This window comes from Acromyrmex echinatior, chromosome 18 (assembly GCF_024713525.1).
Source record: "Acromyrmex echinatior isolate Ae372 chromosome 18, ASM2471352v2, whole genome shotgun sequence".
Taxonomy (NCBI): domain Eukaryota; kingdom Metazoa; phylum Arthropoda; class Insecta; order Hymenoptera; family Formicidae; genus Acromyrmex; species Acromyrmex echinatior.
The window spans coordinates 6508417-6535911 of NC_141869.1; the positions used below are offsets into that span (position 1 = coordinate 6508417).

General features: G+C 35.0%; 1 protein-coding gene and 1 long non-coding RNA gene across 30 annotated transcripts in view; one reads left to right on the plus strand and one right to left on the minus strand.

Moving 5' to 3' along the window:
- pxb (putative Hedgehog signaling attenuator pxb) overlaps positions 1-27495 on the plus strand; it is a 647697-nt gene that overhangs the window by 377172 nt on the left and 243030 nt on the right. The window lies entirely within an intron of this gene.
- LOC105144806 (uncharacterized) overlaps positions 1-27495 on the minus strand; it is a 450557-nt gene that overhangs the window by 165182 nt on the left and 257880 nt on the right. The window contains exon 6 of one of the 25 annotated variants that reach the window (XR_015548195.1): positions 12015-19875. The exons of the other annotated variants lie outside the window; for them this stretch is intronic. This is a non-coding gene — a long non-coding RNA (uncharacterized LOC105144806). Of the gene's footprint in view, positions 1-12014; positions 19876-27495 lie in introns of those variants that run through there. 25 annotated transcript variants of the gene reach the window in all.

Genomic DNA, 27495 nt, shown 5'->3' on the forward strand with positions numbered 1-27495 from the left:
ATGTAGAAAGTAGATCTACAGAGTAAAGTTGTAGTACAGAGTGTTATTCTATCGTTTACATATTTTGAAGCTTCGAGTACATTGACCTTAAAGGGATACGAGTTGAAAGTGAGATGAATCGATGAGTACCGGGTGTGATTCTAATGAGCAGCGAAAGTGTATCGAAACACCTGTCAAAACCAATATTTGTTTAGTAACCATTCCACTGTTTGTTTCCCTTCGAAATGCTTTCACTCAACAAGGCCTACGATTATTTATTCGGACATCACGCTCGATATGATGATATTTGAAGTTGCAATACAATGTTTTATATTTTAATAATTAAAATTAATAACGACGGTATGATTAAGAAAAATATCTTCTTTTCGCTCAAAATCAATCTATACACAAAATTGTGATAAAAACATTACATATAATATAATAATATAAAACTTGTTCTTGATATTATTATAATGATAACTTCAAATTAGAACAATTAATGTTTTATGTCTCGAAACAAAAATGAAATAATAAATAACATTGATTTTTTTTTAGTACGTATGTCAAAATTCGCGATTCAAAATATAATATAGCAAAAAACATCTTAAAGAATTAAATAAGAAAATATATTCTGGGATAATTTTTTAATAAAAAGTAACAAGAGAGCCACAATCTTCTTTATGGAATTCCAGCTTTCGGATCGATTTTTTTTAATTATTACACGTGCGATGACTTAATTAAAATGTTATACGCGTCCTTTCCTCTTCTCTATCGATATATATCTCTGGCAAAACCACGAAGGGCGCGATGCGAAATGCGTGACTGGAAGGCGAAAGTCCGTCGAAGCACCTGTCAAGCCCATTGTCCACTTGACGCACCCTCCTTTCGGATTCGCGTCGGTTATCTGCGCCGGTGACATTTCAATCAAGCCGACATGCGAATCCATCTCCCACTCGCAGATATTAGCATGGCGGCTATAATTTTATTCTATTGTCCGAATAACAATGAGAGGTGGACGCAATGTAGATGGCGATGCGAGATCATGAAAGACGCGCATCCTCGTGCGCATTTTTGCACCATCAAGGCGGAAATTTTTCACTTAATGTGCTGATTAGTACCCAGATTCTTTCTTGTCATCCTTGAGTTCAAGTATTTTTTTATCTTTCTTATGGAGTTTGTCAAATAATAAAAACTATCAAGATAATTTTAAATTCTGAAATTAGAATTACGAGTACAATGTCGAATTTTCAATCGAAAAAAAGAGAAATAAAAAGTGTGTTAGAAAAATTCAGATTAAAGTTTTAAACTTTATGAGAGTTCTACGAAGAGTATTTACTGAAATAAATTAACAATAAATAGTAATGCAATTAATTGTAACTTTATAAATATAAAAAAGTTAATTATGAAAAAAAAAATAGTTAAGATGAATTTTAAGAAAAATTATTACGCATAACTTAATCAAAAATTTGTGTATTTCACAAATTTCACATTTGTGCTGGCAGTTTTTGGAAAAATTCTTGCAATTTTGAGCGATATTTTAAAATATCGATCGCGGGACGATGAGAATATCACTTTATTCCGCTCTCTTCGTTTTTCCTGCTTTGACTTCACGCCAAGATTCCGCTCTTCGCCCTTTCTCGTAGGATTAGCTGTGTACTCGCATTCGCGCTTGCACTCGCACTGACTAGACTACCGTACAATTTACGATTGAAACTCCGTTCGACCGCAGAAAGGGCAGAGACAGAAAGAGAGAATGAGAGGAAGAAGAAACAAGAGTAAAAAAAGGACAGCTCGGTCACAGCAAAAAAACGACGATGGAAAATGGCGCCGTTGTCGTCACGAAAGATGAAAAGGAAGGAGGCATTGCTCGTAAAATTTGGCATCTGGCATAACCAGACTCAGCCTCCGGGTCCTCCCATCTCTACTCTTCTGAAGCCATGCAGTTTGCTTCTTACGCTCCGACAGGCTCGGAATAGGTTTTCTCGGAGTAGAGGAACGTCCTCCACGGGAATCCGAGTTCCGGTGTTCCGCGCTGTCTAACGTCAAGTGGTGCTGGACGAACGTCTTTATACGCCTCTCTTCTGCTCTCGTTTTGTCTCTTTTGCTTCCTCTCCTCGACGAAAGTACACAGCCAAAAAGAGAGAATTCTGAGCTGACGACAGTTCATAAAGTTCATATAATTTACCTCTTAAGATACATTGTAGAATTTCAGAGTCACTTATGTAACATTTTTGTTTGTATAACTTGTAAGTCAAATAATAGATAGATGATTTTTTAGTGAGTCTTCCTAGTTTCTACAAATTTGTAATATTCTCTATACAATAATAATTTGATAAAATATTTTTTAATAACAGAGTGTAACGTATGTATATACATTATTCTCAATTAATATCAATCGTAATATTAGATAATTAATTTAATTTAAAAATTACATAATAATTGATCAATCAATTGTAAAATAAATATAATGTAATAATTTATGGAATGAATTATTGACTGGATATTCGTCTTGCTGGGATGGTGTGCAAAAAACCGAAGATAATTCCGCGAAATTCATAGAAGTTAATAGAGACGTAACGATTTTACGATCCGCTATCGAGATTTAGGAGTCGCGATTAAGGCGCGATATCTCGGGCCGGGCCTGCGAGGAAAATACTTAAGAACGCAATAAAGTGGTTTATACCTCTCTTGGAAGCTGGCGTCGAGTCAGTGAGTTAGAGCAGGATCGCAGCTCCTTAAAAGCGGTCAGATTTCAAACAAAATTGCTTTTTCCGACAGCTCGGGCGCCAATTTAAGTCTTCGCAGTTCACTAACGATTCCGGCGGTAAAAAAGAAGAGTTTGAACGGGTTGAACGCGGAAGAAAGCACGGAGAGAACTTATATTATTTAGTGCATAATATGCATACATTTGATGCGCTGTATCTGTATTTATGATTAATGATAATTTTTTGATGATAATTTTTTTTACTTGCAAGAGATTCTTTCTTTGAAAAAAATGTGGAAAGAAAATATAATTACGAAATTTAAGAGGAATGAAAAAATTAATCCGGGAGAAAATAAATGGATAACATAATAGGTATTATATTTTAATTAAAAGCTCTAAATTAATTTGAAGAAGCCACGATTTTAACAAACGCACATAATATGAAGCTCTTTTTCTTATAAAAACATTATACTTAAAAAATAAAATTAGTGGTTAAACTGATGATTTTTAAGAAACTCGTTTTTTTTTTCTAATAAAAGTGATAAAATAAAATATTTATTGACTGCGTCATACGAATGTTACAATTTGTAATTGCATTTTAATAGTAATCCGCTCGAAGCTTTTAGCAAACACATTGGCCTGTAAATTTTAATTACTTAACATGTATCGTAATGGGAGAATAAATATGCAAGTTAACCGTTACAAAAACGATGAGGTCATTTAGGCGTGGACATTACGTTGTCGAATTTTTGCAAAAAAATACCGATTGAAGATTATACGGCTGTAAATATACGTTGTCGAATAATTTAAGCGGTCATAACGGCGGTCACAAATAATTGATTTAATTGGCAGCGGTTATCCATATCTGTGTTTTTTAAAGTGCATTTGGACATTTATGCGTGTATAAATGGAGGAAATCGTGCACTTTGTACGTATGATAGCGCGATACACAGTTGAGTACATATAACCGATTGCACATGAATGTTCATGCGCGCGAACGAGCACATAAACACGTCCTTATGTATTTTATGCGTTTACGACTAGCAACTTCGGGCGATATTCAATGTTATTGATGTAACTCGTAATTTCGAATAACCTCTCTGTATTCTATCGACTTGACTATATCGATTTCTCTTCGTATGAAAGCAAGCTACCATATAATGTGAGAATTTACTTCTGCAAAGTTATCGGTCGTTGAATAGCACTATATTATATCGCAAGTCACATTTGCCTATCGACAAGAAGCGTAAATAATATTCTCGAAGTTCAAAAATTTTGCATACATTTACAGAGTGCTTTTTCAATCAAAAATACTTGTTAGGTGTGAAGAGATTTTTATTACAAAGCGACACTCAACGTGTTTGCATAAAAGATTTGATATTACTCTGTAAATCCTTTTGCAATAATATGTGGTCGAAAAAGCTTAAAAAGGGAATATACGCTACGTGTTTGCTAAAGCGCCTTGTAACTTGATTTTATAAATAGAAATACCGAGCAAAAAATTATTTGTCAAACGATTTTATAAAAGTTTACTTTTTAGGGGAAAATCGGGGTTTTTATTGAGTATATTTATAGATAAAAAGAGGATTAAAGAGATATATTTAATTTTCCATCGACAATATGTAATTTTGCACCTTCAGTCAACGTTTTAGGTCTTTGAACTTAGTGCAGATTTTTTTGTATTATCCCGGACTGAATAAAAATCTGAAAATATTCTTTTATATTTTGCGAAAGCTTTTATAAAGCTTTTTTATTATTATTATAGAAATCACATTATATTTTACTTTTTTATTTACTTTTTATTTATATTTATCTATACGAGAATTCCTAGTTAAAAAATTGATTGGGCTTTCAAAATCCCATATTGCCGATGGAGAGTCAATATTTAATTTAATTTAATTTTATCTTTATTACATTTGCACGACATAATAAAATCACAAAAATAAGTGACATAAAGAAATATAAAAGAAATATCAAATACTCTCTAAATCTAAATGAGTGGATAGTTAATTACCCAATGGCATACTTGGCACTGAATAATTAGTGAGGTTCAACTAAAAAAGGAAGAATGTTTGAGCATTATATAATTAAAATGATATATTTGCACGTTAATTTAAATCTTCTAATATTATATTATTCGTTGAATTTATGAACTATTAGGTGTTGGAATTAATTCGTAGCGTTTTTTAATGAAAGAATGTTATTTATTTCACATGAGCATTAAAAAATACATTAATGAAAGTACTTCCCATCACTTGTAAAACGCTACGAATTAATTCCAACACCTAATACAAACAAGATTAAAACAAGGTTAACTAGATTTCCGATTATTATTAATACGTGGAGAGCTGACTGACAGCCTATACTCAGCCCCACGACAAATTTTTTTTAGTTAAACGAAATGAATGCTAAAATAGCGCATTATTATATAATTTATTCATTATATGATTTGGTTAAGTAGGGAGGGGACAGCTAGGCAGACGTGACAAAGTCGAATATTTAAAAGTACTTCTACAGTAGTAAAAGAATTGTTAGTTCAAGTAAATTATGATTTGAGTGCTGTTGTAATTTCGTGAATTTCATTGAATATGCGAATACCGTTCCGAAGAGACATCGATATAGGGCTATACCGCTGGCATCCCCTCGCATTCTGCATTGTGGAATGACGATGACAGCGACGACGACGATGATGCCATCACCGTCGCACCATCTCGTTAATAACGGGTCCCATTGCGGTGATGAAACGACCGCAATAATTGATGCCACTCGAAACGATTCGATTGAACACGGCCCGAACGTACGCGAGAGCGATGCCATTCGCATCAATTCGATTTTTGGTTAATAGCCGCTCAAGTAGCCCCTAAGTGTTCATGAGATTCGTGTGATTTCTCGCAACATGATCGATCGATTTTAGGAGGGTGTGATTGATAGCACGATTAAAAAATGTAATGAGTTGAATAGAAAGTAATTTTCTCTCAGAAATATTTATACTTGTAAAATCTCACGAGATAGCATATATTTATATATATTTTTGAAATATTGTTTTGAAATTAATCTTTATTTTGAAACTAAAAGGGAGTCTGATTAAAACAGATTAATATTGCAATGAAATCCACTAATACGATGTTACGTGACGACAGCGAGGTCTCATTAAATTTACCTTGAGCTTTTTCATCGAAACAAGTATAATTTAATATTTATTCTTAATTTTTATTTCAACTGGTTGTATATATTTCAAGGTTGTATATATTCTGTAATGCCCACGACGAGGTATTCGATTTCTTCGAGTTTTCTCACGATAAATTATTTGAGGTTGCATTCCGCCGCAGGGATGTACCGGCACTCTCTCCAGCAGATTCGTATTCGATAGACTCTCAAAGCGCGATTGCGAGATCGAAGCTCGCGATGTGAACGCGATTACGTGGTGTGCGACGTTGCACAAAACGCGGACGAAGAACGCGAGCCTAGGAAACTCTTCGCAGCTTTCTTAAGTCCTCCTCAAGGATCGAAAGAAGTTCTGGAAAAGAGGATCAAACTTTGGTGGAGTGGAAGTAATTTTTTCATGATTTAATATTTTAAAAATATTTATACATATAACAGGACATAGGAATTTATTTTGACAACAATGAATATACATGTATATTCTTCAATAAAAAGTAGGAAAATGTATATAGATAATCAATTTTTTAAAAGATAAAATCGTCAATTAAATGGCGAAGGGAAGAAAACTTTTAAAATGATATATAAATTTAAACTACAATAGAAAAAGTCGGGATGACAGACATAATAATAACGTAAAGGTATATAAATCGATGTAGAGATAGAAACCACATGCGATTTTTCTTGAAATTTGGTGTTCGATCAGGCGAAGACACTCCGTAGATGCACTATTTTCAGTGCAATATCTCGCGGCAGTGAACATAGGTATGTTGTTCCTGAACGAAGAACGTGTGGCGAAGTCGAAGAAGGAGCTCGGCGTGGTGACGGTGGGACAGGGATGGCGATGGTACCTGGGCTATACTATGTAACCCAGGCACGGCTTGGTGGGAAATGGTCCGTGAGGCTCGAACGTGTATCTCGGGCCACGTATTCCCGCAAGCACGGCTTACGTACACTTACACACTTGCCCAACAACTGATAGCTCGCTATTCCCCGCATCGACCTCGTACACAACCACCAATTTCGCATCTTCCCCCACATGTGCGATATTTGCGATACAATCGAGGCTCGTAAGCGAAAAATATTACGGTTGAAACTTATGAATTTTACACAAACAATTGCTGGTTTTAATTTCACGCATTGAGGATATTGTGAAAAAATGCCTCTTTTATGTTTTAGAAATTTTGATGTGTAGAAAACATATAAAAAATATTATACGTATATGTTACATGCGATTTTTTGCAGAATTTTTTAGATAAATGAATAGAAAATATTGAAATATTTAATACTTGGACAATAAATTTTATAGATCTAATACACATAGATTTCGATATGAATGATGATTTTTTTAGTGAAAATTCTATATGTAGAACTAAATTGATTACAATCTTATAACTACACATATTATATATGTGTAAATATCTGCTTTTAATAAAAGAAACTATTTAATATTATTTTTTATTACTTTGACAGAGAAGATGTTTTAAAATTTTTATCAATTGATAAACATTGCTTAGTATTTTTCAATGTATTAGCAGCTTGGAAAGAACAATTTTACTGAAGTATTCAAAAATTTAGGGGTAGATACAGATCTGGAAATAATTTTGTTGGGTCATCAAAATAATTATGTAGAAAACTCAAGCGTGATGAGCAATGCTGTAAAAAGTTTTGACATTCTGGCAACCAGTTTTAGCATCCTACATAATTATTTTGATAGTCTAACAAAGTTGTTTTCAGATCTGTACCTAGCTAAATTTTTAAATACCTTGGCAAAACTGTTTTTTCCATATGAAAATTAAAATTACGTTAGGCATAATTAATGGCCGAGTTTTGAGATCTATCCTTTTCAAAAGGATGTTTAGTGAATAGTGAGGAAGGGAGAGAAAGTTACAGTGGAAAAATCAAGTTCTTCGAGTGGCCAGTACAAAGAAAGAGAGCGGCGGTTCTTGAGCAAAGAGGGTCCTCCTTATTCGAGCGGCACATTTCCCATGGAAGGAGCTATAATAACGCCGTTCTTAAGGGATGCATTTACTCGGATAACACTGTAAAGGGAGCAACCCGGTGAACACGATGAAGAGTAACGAAGCGGCACGATGTAAAAATCGAGGAAAAAAATCCGGTCATTTCTTTCGCTTCGCAGAAGTACAAGGCGATCAATCGAGCTTTTTTTCGCGAAATTAAATACTTTGAACGTAATTTGTAGCACGTAATTAGTGGTTACTGGCCGAATCTTGGAGATATTCTTGTTTTCTAATAATTTATTTATATGTTGATCAAAAGCTGCAACTATTATATTTATTATTTCTGTACCAATCAAATTTAATTATATATTCTTTTAGTATTTATATTTGCTTTTAAAATGGAGCATTTAGATTTGCAAACATTCAAAAATTATAGTATTAGGTGTTGGAATTAATTCGTAGCGTTTTTTAATGAAAGAATGTTATTTATTTCACATGAGCATTAAAAAATACATTAATGAAAGTACTTCCCATCACTTGTAAAACGCTACGAATTAATTCCAACACCTAATAAATTATAATAGTACCTTAAAATATTTAGTCGAATTTAAAAATTTAATAATATAGTAATAATAAATTTAATAGCACATTTAAAATACATTATACAATTATAATTGTATTTAAATGATCATAAGAATACTTTCAAAAACTGATTAATTTATTATTACTTTTATTTTTTTTTTAATTTATTACTACTCTAAATTATTTATGCGAAATATATAGCGCGAACGAGTGATCATAGATACCTATCTTGTACATCCGATCGCGTACCGTAAATACTAAAACAGCAAAAGTACCTTAGCGTATCGATCGAAAGTCCTTTCAAAGAATTTCTCGAGCCGGTCGAGCACAACCGGAAGCATGATAAACCGTTCGTCTTGAATTCTTCTTCCTCGCGAGCATCTTAATGGCAGTGTACTCAAACGTGCTTTCCCTGCTAAAGCAGCTCGAAACAGAACGCGATCGCATAAGAGGATCGATCGCGAAACGTTATTAAATGAGAAAGATGTTGATCCTTAAAACGAATGAAGAAATGCCATCCATTGCCGTCGTTTCGAGCGCAGTTAGACCGGCTCAAGTTAATGACACAACCTTTTACTCAACTAAGAATTTGCTCCAAGCTCAGAAATTAAATGTATCGCTTGTTATTGCAGGATTATTCGTACACTGTAAAAAATAAAATGTTAATTTTGACTTAAAAACATAATGAATTTTCTGAGACATACAAAAATGTTGAAATTAATATTTTACTTTTTATAATGTATGAGTAATACTTTGAAATGAATGAATAATACTTTAAAAATGAAAAGTAAACTTTACAATACACTTTATAATTAATAATTAAAAATATAATTAGACAATTAAAAATATTTAATTAAAAATTAAATTTCATTATTTTATATAACTAAAAGTTATATATTATAAATTTATCTACATTTATCTACATATCTACGTATTTCTTTGAATTTAAAAAAAAAGTGAGATGAAACTTCGTCGCTCAAATTTTTCTGAGACTAATTAAAATGATACGTAAACTATAAACGTGTAACGCGCCATTCGAAATGCTAGAGAATCATAAAATAATAAAGAAAAGGAATTTTTTGTATGTGTATATATATATATATATATATATATATATATATATATAGGGTATTCATGAACTGGTACAACCAAGAAGAGAGCGATTTCACATGAAAAAATAAGTCGAAAATATAGAATAACATTTTTTAATTGAGTTTAATTGATAAATTAACATATCAAAGAAAGCATTTATAGAAATTTCTTTCGAAGAGCAAAATTATGTATTCAACAAAGTGAACATTTTTAACATTTATAAAATTATAATAAAAGATATTATGCGTGAGTAATCTGTTTTTATTATGTATTCGCGTTCTCGATTATCCAGAACAATAATAAATACAAATAAAGATAAAAATCCACAACGAAACATAATTAAGTACATTCGGTGAATATTTAAAATCGATTTGAAACAAAGTCTCAAGTAAAAAAAAATTATTTTACGTTTTAATTCATTTTTTCATAATATGATAATCACTCGTTTCCTATTGTACTGATTTAAGAACACTGTGTGTATACATGTATACATGTATAGATATACATTTCTTAGATTTCTGAAAAATTCCAGCAGTGTCCACGTTCGGTGTACTTGCGTCACAGCCGTATTCTGTAACTATTTCAATTTTCCGCTCGTCGTGCTCCTTCGTGCGACTCGAAAGTCCCGTGGAGATATCACAGCGGAAGAGACCTGGTGTACGTGTTTGGTCGCGTGCACGTGTATACGTGTGTATGTGCAGAGCACCCGCGTTGCACGGCACCCTCTTTGGCCGCACTCGTCGTTTATTCGATATCTCGCGTTTCCCTTTCCTCTCTTACACACATATCCCGTTTCCGTTCTTCCTCCTTCTTCGTTGCAGCAGCCAAGCGCGACATGCACATGCACGCGTGCGTGCACATTCGTGCGTGTGTTTGAGCGAAAGCGGTGTGCTCGACTTGTCGCGGTTCCCTGCCGATGCATGCAAATCCTGTCTCCAAACTTAGTAAGTGCACACGCGAGTGTATTACGGACGAAGGCGAAGGAGGATGAAGGAGTCAGGGGAAAGGGGTCAGAAGGGGCGATAAATTGTGGATCGAGTCGTGGAACTGTTACGGGATCGCGTAGACGTCTGCGAAATTGTGGCTGCCACGATATTGACACTTCCGCACCGACATCTAATGTCCCATGAAAATCTCGTTAGCTCCGCGGTACGGAGATTATCGGTAATGTCGTATGTTTATTCAACATTACATCCGGGAAATAATTACCGTGGATTTACAAGGGACATTTGAGCGATGGCGTTGTATTGAATGGGCGTCTTCGCCCGCGATTCTTAAAAAACAGTGTATATCCTACATTGATTCTGAGCTCGGCTTATCCTCGAAGATTCTAATAACTGTTCGTATAATTTTATTCAAGAAAGAGAGAGAAGAAAAGCGAGAAATTTTATGCGAACGCATTCAAGCTGTAATCACGCAATTTCTGTTGGTTTATAACGATAGAGATTAGACTTAATAAGCTCCCCTTTCTCTGAATGCTTTAATAAGCAATCGTTGGTCGCTCGCGCGAGTTAAAATCGTGTACCACGACGATCATTGTGGGTATATATAATATAAATCAGTTCGGAAACTTCATATCTGATTTGACACACCATCTCGCGACTCGTGACTTCAGTCAAGTGGATATTCCCGCGCGTCACGCGATGTCTCGCGAATGTAAATGGCAAGAACAATGGCGCAGACAGCGTTGAAGGTAATCCGCAATGCGTACAGAAGCTTCACCGTATGCTTACACGTTAAATGTGGAACGAGAACGTGGTTCTTAGTATTCCGCTTATATATGAAAGACCTAAGTTTATATAGCTTTACCGTCGTGAAGAAAGAGAGAAAAAGAGAGAGAGGGAGATTTTCAGAACCGTCCACGTAAAATATTCTCGTACGATCTCTTTGCGGAAGAAATAATATTTTCCATGTCGATGCCATCATCGTCTTTCGATTGACCGACTTCGACATCGCACGAAAGTGTTGCCTCTATCGTGAAGATTTTCATTCTTCCGCATTTCCGCGCAACGTAGGCTGTACAAAAAGGAAGGGATGAAAAATGTTCAGAACACAAATCTCTCAAGAACACGCATCTCTCGAGAACATTTATTTATAGTTATATTTATGGTATATTAATTACATTTATATCTATCTAATTATATAGATGGTTCTATTTAATTACATTTATTTATGCTGGCCGAAATGAGATGTGTCATCATTCATCATATTATTTACTTTGGTTTAAATAGTTTCTTTAAATTTATTTTTGTGACGTTCGGATATTTGTTATATGTATGTAGTACTGAGAAATATATGTTGATACGATCGCTCCAATTATTGCGAATTTAGGCTCTTAATTGCTCGTTTTTTCATTTATTATTTAATTTTTATCTCAGGAGTCCAACTTTAATTATTCTTCGTTACATTTATACGTACGAATTTTAATTTAATCATCTCTTTATGAAAAATTAAATAAGGATTTTTAATATTATTTTCAATATTATTGGCTATTTGAAAAAATGAATTTAATTTTAAAAGTGTAGAATTTTTTTGGCTTATTTTTTTTTTATTAATCATACATATATATTTACATTGTATTTCTGTACATATTACATATTCAATATTATACATTCAATCACAACGCATAACGTACATTTTATCCACTCGCTTAAGCTTTCGTATAACTCCCTATAAACTTGTAGTTATTTCATGTATAAAGCTTTATCTTGCAGAAATTAATCACGACATAACAATTTAACCGATTTTGCTGTATTTAGCGTAATACTTCTCATATTGAATGCCGCTTGGCTTTTACAACAACAATGAAAACTGTCCTGTCGCGAAATGCTCGACGTCTAAATAATTAACTTAAACGCGACACAAAGTACCGGTTTACATAAATAAGCGCAGACGCGCGTCGGTCGGTTTTAATCGTGCGTCAGGATCGGCTCACTAAAAGTAATTTGCGCCGATTAGTCGGAAATCCAATTTACATTTAACGTAAAACGGGGATTCCGCGAATTCTCGACGACCGACAACTGATGCGTTTCGCACGCGGCGGAACAAGGAAAGTTGTTAAGGTAGAAAGCTTCCGTGAAAGATAGTATCGTACTTCTGCGCGAACAATTCTAAACCGTAATGGACCCGAATTTATGTAGATAATTGGACAAGCCAGAAATAGAGTCTTATTAATGAAATCTAATATTATATTTATTACGTAATATACAGGATGGCATCAAATTTCGGCCCCATCCATCCTGAGCAGGTAGAGCAGACTAAATTGAGTCGAAAAGTCTTTTACCATTTTGCAGTTTGCATAACAGTTAACGAGATATTAACGTCCTCTCTACTACCTGTATAAACGAATAAAATAATCTTCATTAATTGAGATCATCGTGGCTTCCCTGTGCATAAAATTTTTTTGTCGTTTTTGTTTTTATTTAATGTGATCAAATTATCCATCTGTATTGTTTTATTTTATATAGAATAACATATCATGATTGTTTTCCGGTACTGTTGCATGTGCATTACACGTATCGTGTTTCGATGATAATCTATTCGCATATTAAATAAACTGCAAAAATGCACGGCGCTTTGCACGATAAGCTTATAGGCGATGTAGAATCGAATCGTTTGTTTCGAGAACGGCGTAAATCAATTTTCAAAAATTTCTAAAATATTAAAAATGGTTACGCCTCAGTGTATATTGAATATCGGAAATCAATAATACGTTGTATATTTTTCGACGAATATTTAAAATTAATATTTATTGAAATATAAAAAGTAGCAAAAAAAAAACAATTTATATTCGGGAGATCTTATTTTTCAATTAATTGCAGACGAAAATTTCTTTTATTTAAATTATTTTTATTTAAATTTGTGAGAATTAACAAAAAATTATTTCGAAATCATTGAACAATTCTCTCCGGTTTCTTTTCAACAATTTAACAATAAATAGATGAAAGTCAAAAATCTTTCTCTCTCTTTCTCTCGCACTTTAGAGGAAGTGTACCGAGTGAACACTGAAGAAACTACTTCTTAGCGAACAAGCGAACAGAGGAGTTAGTGGAGGAAGTTGAAGTGAGTTAGTGAAATAGTTTCTAATTTAAAATCCGATTCGCCCTCCATTTCCATTCATTCGCTGTTACTATACGTCCAAAACTTGTATGACCTCGGTTGGCGCTTAAATTCACAATGTTTCCAAATCGAATTTTCACTCCTTTCGGAAACTTACTGAATTGATTCGAGGAACGCATTAAGTTTATTATACATATATTGTACATCTTTATTTATTTATATTCGTATATTACATAATTCTTCTTTAGCCTGTAATATCTCCCATTATTCTTAGAATTACGGCCATAAACCAAAGACTTACGTAACTTTTGCAAATGTTTTTTAAAAGATTGGTTACGAGCGCAGCTGCGAAAGCACAATTTCACACGGCGGAATCATTATTCTCGCGCGAGATTTTATTAGTATTAAAACCGGAGTTCGTGCTTGAACGTTTGCGCAGCCGATTCGCGAGCGAAATGCTTCGCCCAAAATAAGCCTCGTAAAGCGTCCTAGCTTTTATTCTAGCCTTTAACCCTCCGATGCACTCCGGGAATAAAAATGGCCCAACACGCCGCGTATAATTTCGCTTATCGCACATATAAATTTTAAAAATACTCGCTCCCTTTTATTTTATTCTATGCCAATCGAATTACATTCCACGAGCATTTCTGGAAAAGATGCATTTATTATTATACAGTATTACGTTACGTCAAATTTTTAAACAACATAAAAATTGAATGAAAATTGGATATTGTATCAGAGAGAATTAACTCCGATGAATAATATGTCGCGGAAACCACAAAAATATATCGCTTGAAGAGTGAATGTTCAGATTTGGAAAATCGATTGTCAGGTCGACAGTCGATTTCCGCAGACAGATTATTTTGGAAACCGTTTATTATATTATTTGTGCGGTATTGTATCTACAATTAGAGTTGTCATTTCCATTCTAAATTCGTTGATCATGATTTAAATAAATAAATTGAATTTTCACGTATCTCGTCTCTGGTATAATATAACTTAATTTATAGACATAACTTTATATATATAATTTTATATAATTGTACAAAGAAAAATAAGAAAGAACTGTTTAATTTGTTACATTTTCATTCATTTCAGTATTTTTATTTTGATGATTTCACTGATTTAATTTTGCTGAGATTTTTATGTTGGCCAAGACGTACGGAGCGCAATTGACCGTCAACTCTTTAACTATCAACCGTATGAATGTAATTGTGCAATGCACGACAGCACGTGGAGATAACAAAACATTTCTGTTATGAAGTTTTACTACTCTACGACCACTCTGCGTAATTACGCTATCAAGAGCGCAGTCGTTTCGCGTCAATCAAAAAGCACACGGAAAACCGTGGTAAGCTTGGCTTTAGTAACTTTTACGCGCCAGTGTTTTCTCCGACGCGGGAGAAACGACGAGGTTTATCGGAATACGTTCGTTTTAAGCGCGAGAAATCGGCGAGCCATGGCCGATCTTTACATAAAAATGTCGAATTCCGCTTGCACAGCGCGCTGATTCCATTCGCTTGTCTACTAAATGCTGCGTTTGTGTTCTCTCCGCGTTTGGCGCTCTGTTCTTCTCTCTTCCTCTCTTTCGTTCTCATTCCGCACGCGCTTGCGGGGTTTACAATCTCTGTAACGATTTCCATTCAGTAACGATCCGCCGCAGACGGCAAATCCCGAGAGGCGCTTCGCGAGACCAAACTCTCCTCTCGTAAAAATGATCTGCGCGAATCCGTGGAACATGCGGGAAACCGCCGCGTCTCCATTCATTTTCTGTGATGAAGGGAGCGCATGGTATTCGCTTTAAAAAATAAAAAAATAAAAAGTTTTACTATTCTAGCATTGTGAAAATTTGCGAGACTTTAAACAAACAGCATTACTCTTATTTAATTTCAAAACGTCATTACATACGCTGATTACATTAAAGTTCGGAGTTGTATTAAGCTGGAACGGTGTATTAAAGCTAGAAATGGACAGCATTTATGCGTGTAAACATTTACGTGCAAACATTTTGCCGCGTTGTGAATATCAGATCTTTCTAATTTCAAAATGCACGTGCTACGAATTTTTCCACAATCCCCTCCTGCATACCTTTTTTTTTTGTAATTATGCAAATACAATGCATTGTCAATTATATTTGAGATTAAACTTCCTAGCTTTGAAACACCACAGCTGACTGAGAATTATGCTCGTCGAGCATAATTTTACATTTACACATATCGCGAGATAAGAGTTTTCTGTTCTGTTGCTTGAAATCTCTAAATATTTTTATACTTAAAATAATATAAATGTATATTCGAACGTTGAAGAGAAAGAAAACGAATACATGCGGAACACACCAAATAAAGAGAATGATTTTATTTTGACGTCGTGAAAGTCAAAATGATTTTTGGTTACAAAATTTGACTATTTATTGACGTTAAGGATCAAAATAAAGTCACTTTGATTGTTTGTTGACCTTTATGTGTTTCTTGAAGCTGAATGCAAAAAGTGCAAGCAACGCGAACAAACCTAATCCGTACATTAAAAAAAAAAAAGAAAGAAGAAAATCCCAACAAGTAACAACGAGATATTTCGCAGTCTCGCTTATTCGAACAAATAAAAAGCACCATGTCGCTTTTGTCGCACAAAGCGAGAGAAAGGGCGAGAGAAGCAGCAGGGTAAGAAAGGGACGTCAGCAACCGAGGGGTGTCTCGGTAAGGTGGGATGGCAAGCGGGGGTGAGAAGAAGAACAAGACGGTGCGGATCTCCCTTGGCCGCGCCTTTTCCCCCCTCCTGGGGGAAATCACATGCTTCTCGGTTTTATGAGTACCTCCCCCAGCCCCTGGCCCCATCGTTGACCCGCGGGAAAGTCTTTCCCGTCTTGCATCCCCTTCTCCCCTGGAACAGCTAGAAGCACGTTACTTCTTTCTGCCTTTCACTCCTTCTTGGAAGGTTCCTCTCTTTCTTTTGGACGCCGTCCTGCGCGCCTCCCTCGGGATTCCGCGCCGGTCGATCCTTTTGTCTTTCTTTCCGGGTTATACCGGCGATATGCTCGGATGTTTGAGATCTCTCTTGAACACCTTTTCTCCGCTTTCATCGCAAATTCGATGGGCGCGATGTGGACGCACTTTTTATGCTCTTGAGATTCGCTCGGATGCGCGCGATTATCTTCAGCGACTATTAACCTTCGCGATTTCACGCGTGACGGAAAATATCGACCATAAAGATTCAAAGAGAGAATCATGAAATTGCTCGACCTCTCATATTCAATCTTACATATTTGCGCGAAAATTTTTGGAATAGCTTTTTCACATTCATATTTATTTCTCATAAAAATTACGAAGTGTAATTAAATATGTCTGCTGCGATATATTAAAGGATATTTACGGCGGAAGAATTCGTTCGTTGTAGCGGGCTACTTGAGCTCATTAAAATTCCGCGCGGCGGAGAAATTAATTTAGTAGCGGTATTAATTAGCGCATTATTGTACCGTTACAACGTTTCCCCACTGTCAGTCCATTCGCTGTTTTACGAATGCTCTTCGGGAAAATACGATGAAAATAAAATAGCGACAGAAAACACGAAACGACATCCATAATGAGGCAACGCTTCGACATTACGACGGAAATACATTTAAAGCGTTAATTACTCCTACCATCGAAAGATCAGATTTGAGCTAGACGGAAGTATTGGTGGAGTGTTTGAGAGACGATTTTATCGGAATCCTCCGTGGAGCTCTCATTCACTTCCAGAGAAAAAAAGATTTTGAAAATAAAAAATTTTTTTTATTGTTGATAACTTGATTTTAAGAGGCTAAAGGACTTATTCTCTTTTCTTTCTTTGCTTTCACGTTTCATCCAGAATTATATGACATTGAGAAAGTTTTTTTATGGAATAATTTTATTACTTTTACGACTTAAAGGTTCACATGTCTATACGAAGAAGCAGTTCTCGTACAGTAAAATTGAATGAGAGAATATCTTTATCATAATTTCATTTCGCTGAACTTTATGGATAATAAAGTATGGATAATAAAGATGTAATAAAATGTACATCTCTATTGTTTCGTCCAATTCAATCAATGTCATGAAAATTAGAGCTTGCTAATATTTTTCATATTCAAGAACATATAAGTTAAATTAAATAGTTATTAAATGTTATTAAATAAGCATCAAAGAGTCATTAAATGCCACTTTCAATAGAAGAGCAATTTGATTTGGTGCTCACTATTTTACTATTTCGTAAAAATATTTCACCCATCTCTTTTTCCTGTCATATAGAATTTTGATTTTGATTTCCACGTATAATCATTAATATTTATTCTATATTTGCGAATAATTTCCTCGTTCATCACATTTGAATGTGTCGGAGGACGCATTCCTGAGATCTTGTCCGAACATCTGGGGCCCACTAAGTCGCCAAAGTTACGCGACGTCGGCGTCGGCGTCGGCGTCGCGCGCGTCGCCGGAGACTAAGTCGTTGCAGCGAGTTAACTCGAGATAATTAAGGTGACTATTAATCACGGCATTTGAACGCGGGGGCAATTAGTCCTTACATCGCCAGCATTCTCCCGGCATTCTTATCACGTAGGTAATATAAGGGCAACGGCGGTGAGACGCATCTCACGAGTGTCTTGCTTAGGCGTCGCGTCGTGAACAAGCGCGTAATTTACACTGAAACTGAATTAGCAAAACTACTATCGTGGCAGACTGCGTGACAGTTAATAGTTCCATAATCCAAGCCGCGTTTTGCGCCAAGTTTGCTCAACGTCGTTAGTTTGCGCAATCCGTTTCTACAGTATACATGCACATTATCTACGTCTATATATTTTTATCTATTACTCTTTAAATCTGAATTAGTGGATACTGGGACTAATTACCCAATGGAATTGAACTAAAAAAAGAAAGGAAGTTTGAGCATTATATAATTAAAATACCATTATTTGCACGTTAAATTCAATCTTCCAAATGCCACATTCATTGAATTTATGCATTAAAACAAGGTTAGTCAGGTCATATAATAATAAAGGTTACCTGGATCAGAGATATCACATTTCATTCACTGATTACCAGTGGCATACTTGGCACTGATATCAGTTCCAATTATGTCACTGGTAATCTGTGAATTCACAGTGAAATTCAACTTAAAAAAATCAATGAAATGTGGAATACCTAATTTTAGCCAACTTTGCTCTCTAAAAGTGAGAGAATTAATGTATTATTACTGGAAAACAGGAAATATTTATCGACTATTACATAGTTAATGACTGATTCACTCTATAAAATATTTAAATGAATAAATTCAATGTGTATGGAACTGACGTTCAAAAATATCAGTATTTTCATTATATAACTCAAATTTTCTTTCATTTTTAGTTGAATTTCACTGATTCAGATTTAGAGAGACGTGCGCTGTTAAATCTAATCTATTACGTATACAAACCGCAACTATTCTCTGACAATTTTTTTACATACAAATCAGTTCAGTCGTGTCACATGTAAAACAGATTTTTCAATAGAAAATATTTTGTTTCGTCAAACTTTTGTAAATAAATATTGTTTCGTTGTTAAAAATGATAATATAGAAATTATCAGCGAGAACGAATGTTGCTTGGAGCAGAAAACTAGATTTGCAGAATTTAGAAGATCTATGCGAGAGCTAAATTCTTCCTCGAGAAGGGAATGGCAAGATCAAATACAGCATCGATTTTGTGAGCTGTTTGTTAATGCGCTTTAAAATAGGACAATCGTGGCAGAAACTTCTTACAAAACTCCGTACGATATTTCTCGAGAATCAAACGTATTCGCACATACATTGTGAAGACAGCCACGGAGCGGAAGTGACGAAGAAGGGGTCGAAGATGGTAGTGGAAGCCGCGGGAGTTGCATACCTACGTGTACCTACTCCATCTTCGGCGAGGCGTAGAGATCGACGGCTGGAATATCGATTGACTACCGTATCCGCGGGATTCCGCTTCTCTTTTCCACCCTCCTCGCGATCTCGCAACTACTTTCGAGATTCTTCGATCGTATATGTTAGTCGTTCACCATTTCCATGTGCGCCGCACATCCCCGATATCACCTGCACCCTCCGACATCCCGGTGCTATTATCACCTCCTCCCTTAGACCTCTGCTGCACCTACTTGCCATTACATCTTTTTACATAGCTCGCCAATAGATCGAATCCGCTCGGAAGCGTTCAAGTTGTTATGTCTCTCTCGTGATAGCGCTCTCTGTCTCCTCCCGATACATTTTGCGCGTAATAAATCGAATCGGGAGTCTCTTTATTTCTCCGAGGATATCACTATTAGAGTAATTGTCCCTATTATTGTATCTGTCCTTGTTAGTATGCTTTTGTATCTAAAGAAGCGATAAAGAAAATTAGAAATACAAATAAATAAGAAAAGATTTTTTTTTTATTATTAAATTAAGTTATTAACATTTACGATATCAAAGATAATATTATATTCTACGTATTTTGTAACTCTCTGTTATAGTAAAAATTTTTCGGAAGATATCATATCACAATTTACAGGAATTTATTTGAGTTGAGTAATACCGTAAGATTTTAAGCATTGTAGTATGAATGTAATTGTCATTGAAATTGTAAGTATAATTAAAATAATGATTTATGTAATATTAGCTCACAAACAATTTACATTTTATATCTGTTTTAGTAACTATATGTTAAAATAAGTCAAATACGAATAGCCACACAAATTGGGGGCATATTGATATATAGAAATAAAAACATTTTCTTTTTTTTTTTACCAAAACCATTATAAAATTATTAGTATATTTTTAGATTTCAAGCAGATAAAATTAAAGCTATAATAATATTTAATAATTAATTTAGTAATGAACAAGTTGGTTTAAAGGCACATTAATAAAGTTACTCTATATACATGTCGACATTGCCGATTGCCAATTAGTAACGATGTGGTTTGTGACGTAATCGATCGTGTTATCATACACATATTCTAGAAGCGAAAAGAAAGATGCAAAGTAAATTTATTCTGGTTTTGCGTCTATTCTCATCGCGTCACGTGCTGATATTTTAGACCTACGTGCGAACTTTGGCGCGATTTTTTCCGACAACGGATCTCATGCTTTTAGATACGATTCATCCGATATTGTAACACGATCGCAAGAGCGCGGAACGAACACTCATACGCCGAAAATAAATCTACGAGGAGCGATAAAAAAATTGCAATATTCGCGCGGGGCATTTCGCTCGAGTCCATTAGGAATTTTAATTGAGGATCCTTTTCTCTCTCTCTCTCTCTCTCTCTCTCTCTCTCTCTCTCTCTCTCTCTCTCTCTCTCTCTCTCTTGATTTGACTCGCTCGAAATTCCATGTAACGTGTGGTTACGTTGTGCCATCGAACGCATTTAAATCGCATTTTCGTCAGCATATACGTGCCTATTGTGTTTTTGTAATCAAAGTAACCGGCTTGAACAAAGGCAGGAGATGGAAAGTCTGGCTATCCCCAAAATTCGTGGCAATTCTATTCCGTGTAAATTCGATTATAGCCACGGTAATTAGATACCGCATATCGCATTCCGAACGTTGTTCATTAATCATATGGAAAATGTGCGAGATTCAATCGTAGAATTGTTCTCTGTAATATATTTGAGAGTAGTATGAATTTAATCCCTTACTTGGTCATATTATTTTCAAACAGATCAAAAAATAATATACAGAAATAAGTAATAACAGAAAAAAACAAAATATGGAACAAATTAAAAACATTTTTCACCATTTTTGGTTACACTCTAAATTATATATAATCTTTTAATAAAAAGTCCTTTCACAGTTTTCGTATAACAAAATTTTAATGGAACATATAATCAATATATACGTATATAGATATTTGAATTTTTGCAGAGTCGATTTTAAATTTGCTAGAAAAAATTATTCACTGTTGCCAGACTTCTCTATTTTAATTCACGTTTGCGTGTCATAATGTGTTTACAAAAGCTTTGCACGTTTGCACCACGCATTATCATTTATTCCTGTATTAAGAAAAACTTTAATGAATAAATTCGCGATAATATTTGGCCTCACATATTCATGTTATGCAAAACACTCCCGTCCGGTCGAGAAAACCATGAATAATAATGCGATAACGAATGCTCGCTATATAACATCTGCCTCTCTGTAAAAACAATATCAGTTAGAACGCGTTGTACATATTATATGCAGGATCTCCAAAGTCAAAAATTTTCTCGTGATGCATAATCGGTCATAGGTTCTCCATTAAAATCGAATTCTCTCTTTCTATAAGGAAAATGGTCGACTATGTTACGAAAATCAATTTAAAAGAAAATGAATTTTTTAATGTTAGATAGAAAAAATTGTATAATAATATATATAAAATATATGTTGCAAAATATATCAAATATTATATACGTATACGTTGCAACGCGCTTCCTATAAACGTGAGAGAAACGAATTTCCTAAACACTCTATACATATATGTGATCTCGCAGCTCGGCTAAAAATATTTTCCCAACGCTTTACATCGGAGATACTTGCCGAGCGATATTTTTCGAAGCTCGCGACTTTTGCGAGAGTCTTTTCAATACGTGTGCACATAAAGTGTTCAATCACTCCCAAGTCTGCATCCCCTGCATTTCAGCATGCGTGCCACTCTGGTAAAAGCGTAACACACGCCAACTCCGACCGAAGCAATTTACAGAATCTCATCCTGTTTATCGAGTTGCACGCGCCTGTAACGCTATAGATATCACCAAGATGCGCGATCTGGATATTACGTGCCGGTAACGAGTTTATATTGAATGTACGTTGATCGCTTCAAAAAGTGCATCTAAAGTTGCAAGTTATGAGTTACGTCACTCTATCCTGCGACCGTATCCACGCGCTCTGAATTTATCTTGATCCTCGAGAAAATGCTATAAAATGTGTGCCAAGGCTCAATGAGAACGGTACATTGACTTTGCGATGAGTTTACGATGAGTTTACAATGAGTTTACGATGAACTTGCTCGGGCTATAGATAAAGGAAGTCAAAGTACACGAGTTAAATTGTAGCAAATAGGACAAGCCAGGTTGTTGCAGCTTTTCGTTATACTACAAAAGGAGAAACGATATACCGAGAGAGAGAGAGAGAGAGAGAGAGATTTAAGATTTTTTTAAAATTTGATGTAATTTTAATAATACGATTGATGCATATGAACAACAATCCAAAAATAAAAGCTAATCCTCTTTGATGTAGATGCGTGCGTGCCATGTAAACGAAACTTTTACGGGTTTGTCATGTTTCATCTTTCCTGATATCTCCATGACGAGACCGGACGAAGAGTTATGTCATATTGGTTTTCGATTTTCGATAACACGGACTTGCACACATCTTTGTTAAGAATAATACACGCAAGAGACATATCTTATCGCATTGACCGATACAGCGCTACATATATGTAGCCTAACTGATCTAATTTTCTGAAGCTTCTAATGTGATTGAAATCTTTTGCAGAGATTGTTGTCTTCATAAAATAACTTTTATTTTTCTAGATTATAATTTCTATTTATGTTTTTATTGCATTAATTTGGCAACGATATTTATCTCATGTATAAATTATAAATGTATCGTAATCTTTGAGAGAATTGATATTAAGATCTGTTCATGTTGCTTGCACTTTTTGCATTTCAGAATCCTCGCTTTTTCTTTCTTCAACGCTCGAATATATATCTTGTTTTAAGTTCAAAAATTTTATAGGACAATTTCAAACAACGCGAACAGATCTTAAGTGATATTTTGTCTCTTGTTACAGCTAGAATGTAATAGAAGTCTGAACTATATGCGTTTATTCTATGATCACACACAGACTTCCCAAGTTTCCGCTAACGACAAAAGTGCGGAACAGTGAATTGTTTTACTTCGCGTGTAAATTTATCGTCTGCGATTTTACATTCATCGTACGAGCAGTTTCCAATCCCGCCACTGTCGACAAATGGAATTACGATGGCGCAGGGGGTTGAATTCGGATCAGAATAAAATCAGAAAACCCTCCGTGATTTTTCTTTTAGAAGGATTCGGTCGTTAAATTTCGACAGAAAGGAAGATTTTATCGTGGAATTTGATCCTAAAAGGTTGCTCGTGATCATTTACATTCAATAATGTGCTGTTTGATGTTAAAATTGAAGGAACAGCTTCTTCGGAATAAAATTAAATTAATTTGTGCATCCATTTAATGCAATTGTTTAATGTGCATCGTTTCATACATGATTATCATTTAAAGCTGATCAACATTTAAGATATGATCAAAATCCAAAATAATAGCGATGCAATTCTTCTATGAAATTTTATGTATGTACAGTAGAATAATTTAAAGAATGTGTAAACATATTTTAGAGCAAGAGAAAAGGCAGAAGAAAATATAGATTATAGCGATACATATAGGTATGTTAAAATTTTCAAAAAGGATAATTTAAAAAATTTTATTCTACTTCTTAAACTAAACGAAAAGATCAATTTCAAATTAATTAAAAAAAGCGTATAAACGATAGCTTTTGCTTAAATTCAACTAAGAACATTTGTATGATTTCCATAACGCAGTGGATTTAAAATCACAGAAAGAAAATGAGCGTTTCTTCCTGATAACATTCGCGGGATGAATTATGAACGACAAGAGAGAACAGCGTGCTTCGAATCGCTTAGGATATTGTCTCTTACATCTCATACTTTCTTTCTTTTTCTACTCTCCCGCCGTGTCTTGTCAGCCTTTTTTTTTCTCAGAATCTTACAGCTCAATAGGATTATCTCGTAGAACTTGCTGCTTTTTTTCTTATCGAATAATCAATATCGCCCGCAGGCGTTTTCACCTGACTGGCATCTCCGAGTAGGAGCGATGCTCAGCGATGTTTCGTGATTTAAGTTTAAGTAGAAAAGACTTCAGAAAAGAGCAAAGCGTACAATCAGACAACCCTTCATTTGTATAGTGACAATAGTTACATATACACGGTGTAATGTGGAGAGAAATCGAAATTCTTGATATATTCCTTGTTTTAATGCTGCTTTTAATACTTAAAATCGAATATTTTATTATCATCCATGTCTTATTGAATTGTATTTCATCATGAAAATGTTTAACATTAAAATATTAATCTTAAGATAAAAATTGCAGCACTAATAAAATATAACCTTGCTAGTTTAGTTTGAATCTATTTGACCTCTATTTATAACCTAAAACGTGATTTATTTTTTAATAATATTTTATTTAAGAACTTTTTTTCTAGTATTTGATTGACTTTGTCTATTAACATAAGATTCTTTTTTTGTGAAAATTTATTTTAATCGTATAGTAAATTTTAACAGTTCAACAAAGTTAATAAGGCATTTTTACAAGCGTTAATTTGAGAAATTAAGTATTAATTTGTTCATATGAATCGAAATCTAACATAGATTTTTCAGAAAATTTAAAATGTTTCTTTAATGACAATTAGGAAATTCTTTCAAAGAAGATAAGAAACAGATTATATGTACAATAAATATATAATCGAATTGGTTTTATCAATTAAAGAAATTGAATATTATATTTATATTCAAGCTAAAATTCTAATCAAGAAAAGATGATCACGATTTAATATCAATTTATTCTGAACTTTTCTCTCTCTCTCAAAATAACTTTCATCAATATCCTTATCACACGTAATTTCGTTTGTTCGCCTTCGAGGATCGCTGGATTTACAAATCGTATTCGTGAAAGAACTTTCTTTTCTCACCCTTGGTTGAAACCAAGCGGGAAAGAAAGCACACAGAAAGACGCGGCATTATTTACAAAGGTTGCGCCGGGACTCGAATTGAAAATCGTTCGTGTCTGTCTTGTTTCGTTCCTGCTCGTAATCGATGCGTACTTTTCGTCGTCTCCGTGAAGGAACCCCTCGGCATTATCGAGGGTGGTGAGTTTTAGGCAAAAGGCGCGTTTTACCTCCGACTCCCTTCAACTTTCGGCCCTTCTCTCGAACGACAACGTACATAACTCAAGCGTGCTTGAAAGTTTTACGATACCTTGGTCCATGAGGATGAGGGACACAAGCTGTGTAACGGGAGGGAGTCAGAAGGAGACTAACCGGAGAAGTGCAGGAAAGGCCGATGTGCGTAGGCATGGGAAATTATTTATAAAGCCTTCTTCCAGACGAATTTTAGATCGCACGAAATCTCACGTTATGATATATGCTATAAATGTAAAGTCTTATGTCTTCTCGTTCGATACTCTCTAAAATTTCATATGCTCATGGAGAAAAATTTATGATAATCGTTAATCATATTGGATGGGAAGATATAGGATTTCTATGATCTTTGAGAGATGATTACGAATATTAGAGGGAATTGTGATATCATGAAAGAGAGGAAAGAGAGGAAAGTGGTGAAATGCACATTTTCAATGCATCGATAGTTCCGTGTAAATAGAAGTGTGTGATTAACGTTCATTATGTAATCATCTGAATAATATTACATTATTCGGCAATAGTTATTCTGCTCTGTGCATCATGTGGGTGATGTGATTGTTGCATGGGGTCAATGATCGAATAACTGAACTTGCATATTAATCATTATGAAATAGCTGGCGGGGTTTAATTATTTTAATGGTAGTAATATAACATGGTGGCAAAATACATGATATTATATTAATTATTATATGTTTATAAAATTTATTAACATTATATATATATATGTATATACGAGAAGAACGCGAAGACAACATATGAAGAGAATAATTAATATTTATCTAAATTTATTTATTATTTATCAAAAAGAGGCGCGCGGAAAGGGGTTTAACAGCGAAGTTAAACAAACTTACGAACTAATTAATAATCAATGAAAAACCAATTAACCCTCTCTCGAAAATCCCCATGTAATTTCACTGTCTATTATTATTGGCCACATTAATTCATTATCGGCGAAACTGGTTACAGCCGCAAATGAGTTCGCGAGCCGCAAACTCGCTTGGCTTGCTGAACCCATGAATAATCAACGAAAAAGTATCTAGTTTTCTTTTTCAATTTTGCACGTATAATGTTGTTATCAGAGTCGCTTTTAAAACCGCTCTTCAACGTAGACCGGCCCCGGACGTGATCGTAAGAACTTGAGAACCGCACGAGAAGTTGCATGACAACGCGCTCTCCTGTACGGGAGGGCTTCTTTTAATTCTATCGTATTTCCCGGGGCGCATCACACCGGAAGTTGTTTCAAATGCGCCGCGCGAAGAATTACCAAACCTCGCGGAGCAACCCTCTTTGAGTAGCTGTTTAGAGCAGCCCACAATTTTTCTTCCGTTTTCCCAGCCGTTTTCGCGAGGGGCCGACGAAGATACGACGCCGACCAATTTCCTCCTTCTCGCGGCTTAGCTCGTTTTTCATTCTAGTCGATACAGTTGAGTTCTTTCACAAGATGAACAGGTAACGAGTACCTGTCGTATACCGCATGATTGCCTTCGGTCTCACATTCACGTACCGGCGCGGCGTTCACGTAGGCGCAGGACTATACTCGCGTGCTACGAGGACGATCGAGCGAACGACGTTCGTGCCTTGCCGGATGGTCGGACACTCGGCGAAGAGATGACAAGTGTAGGCAGCTCGAGGTAAATTCCCGGATCCGCATGTGGTGCACGTACCGGTTTGATATTCGCAATATGGCGGATCGCTGTGCACACTTCTTTCGTCGTCTACTTTTGCGAAAACTACCCATGAAGAAATATCACGTGACGTCGCTCGAGTTTTGCGAGTAAAACTCAATAATTTGTTGCAAAACGAAACGTATTTCTTTTAATAAATTTCATTGTTCTGTATAATGCTTTATAAAAGATTCAGCTGAGGATGATTTGGAGGAAGCCGAAATGTACGATTTTTTTATTGGGTGCAACTACGAAGTAAACGTATTCTTTATTTATTCTCTAAATTCTTTGGAGTGGAATCTGAATCTCACTTTGAAAAGTGAAAATTGAGCCAGTCTTGAATA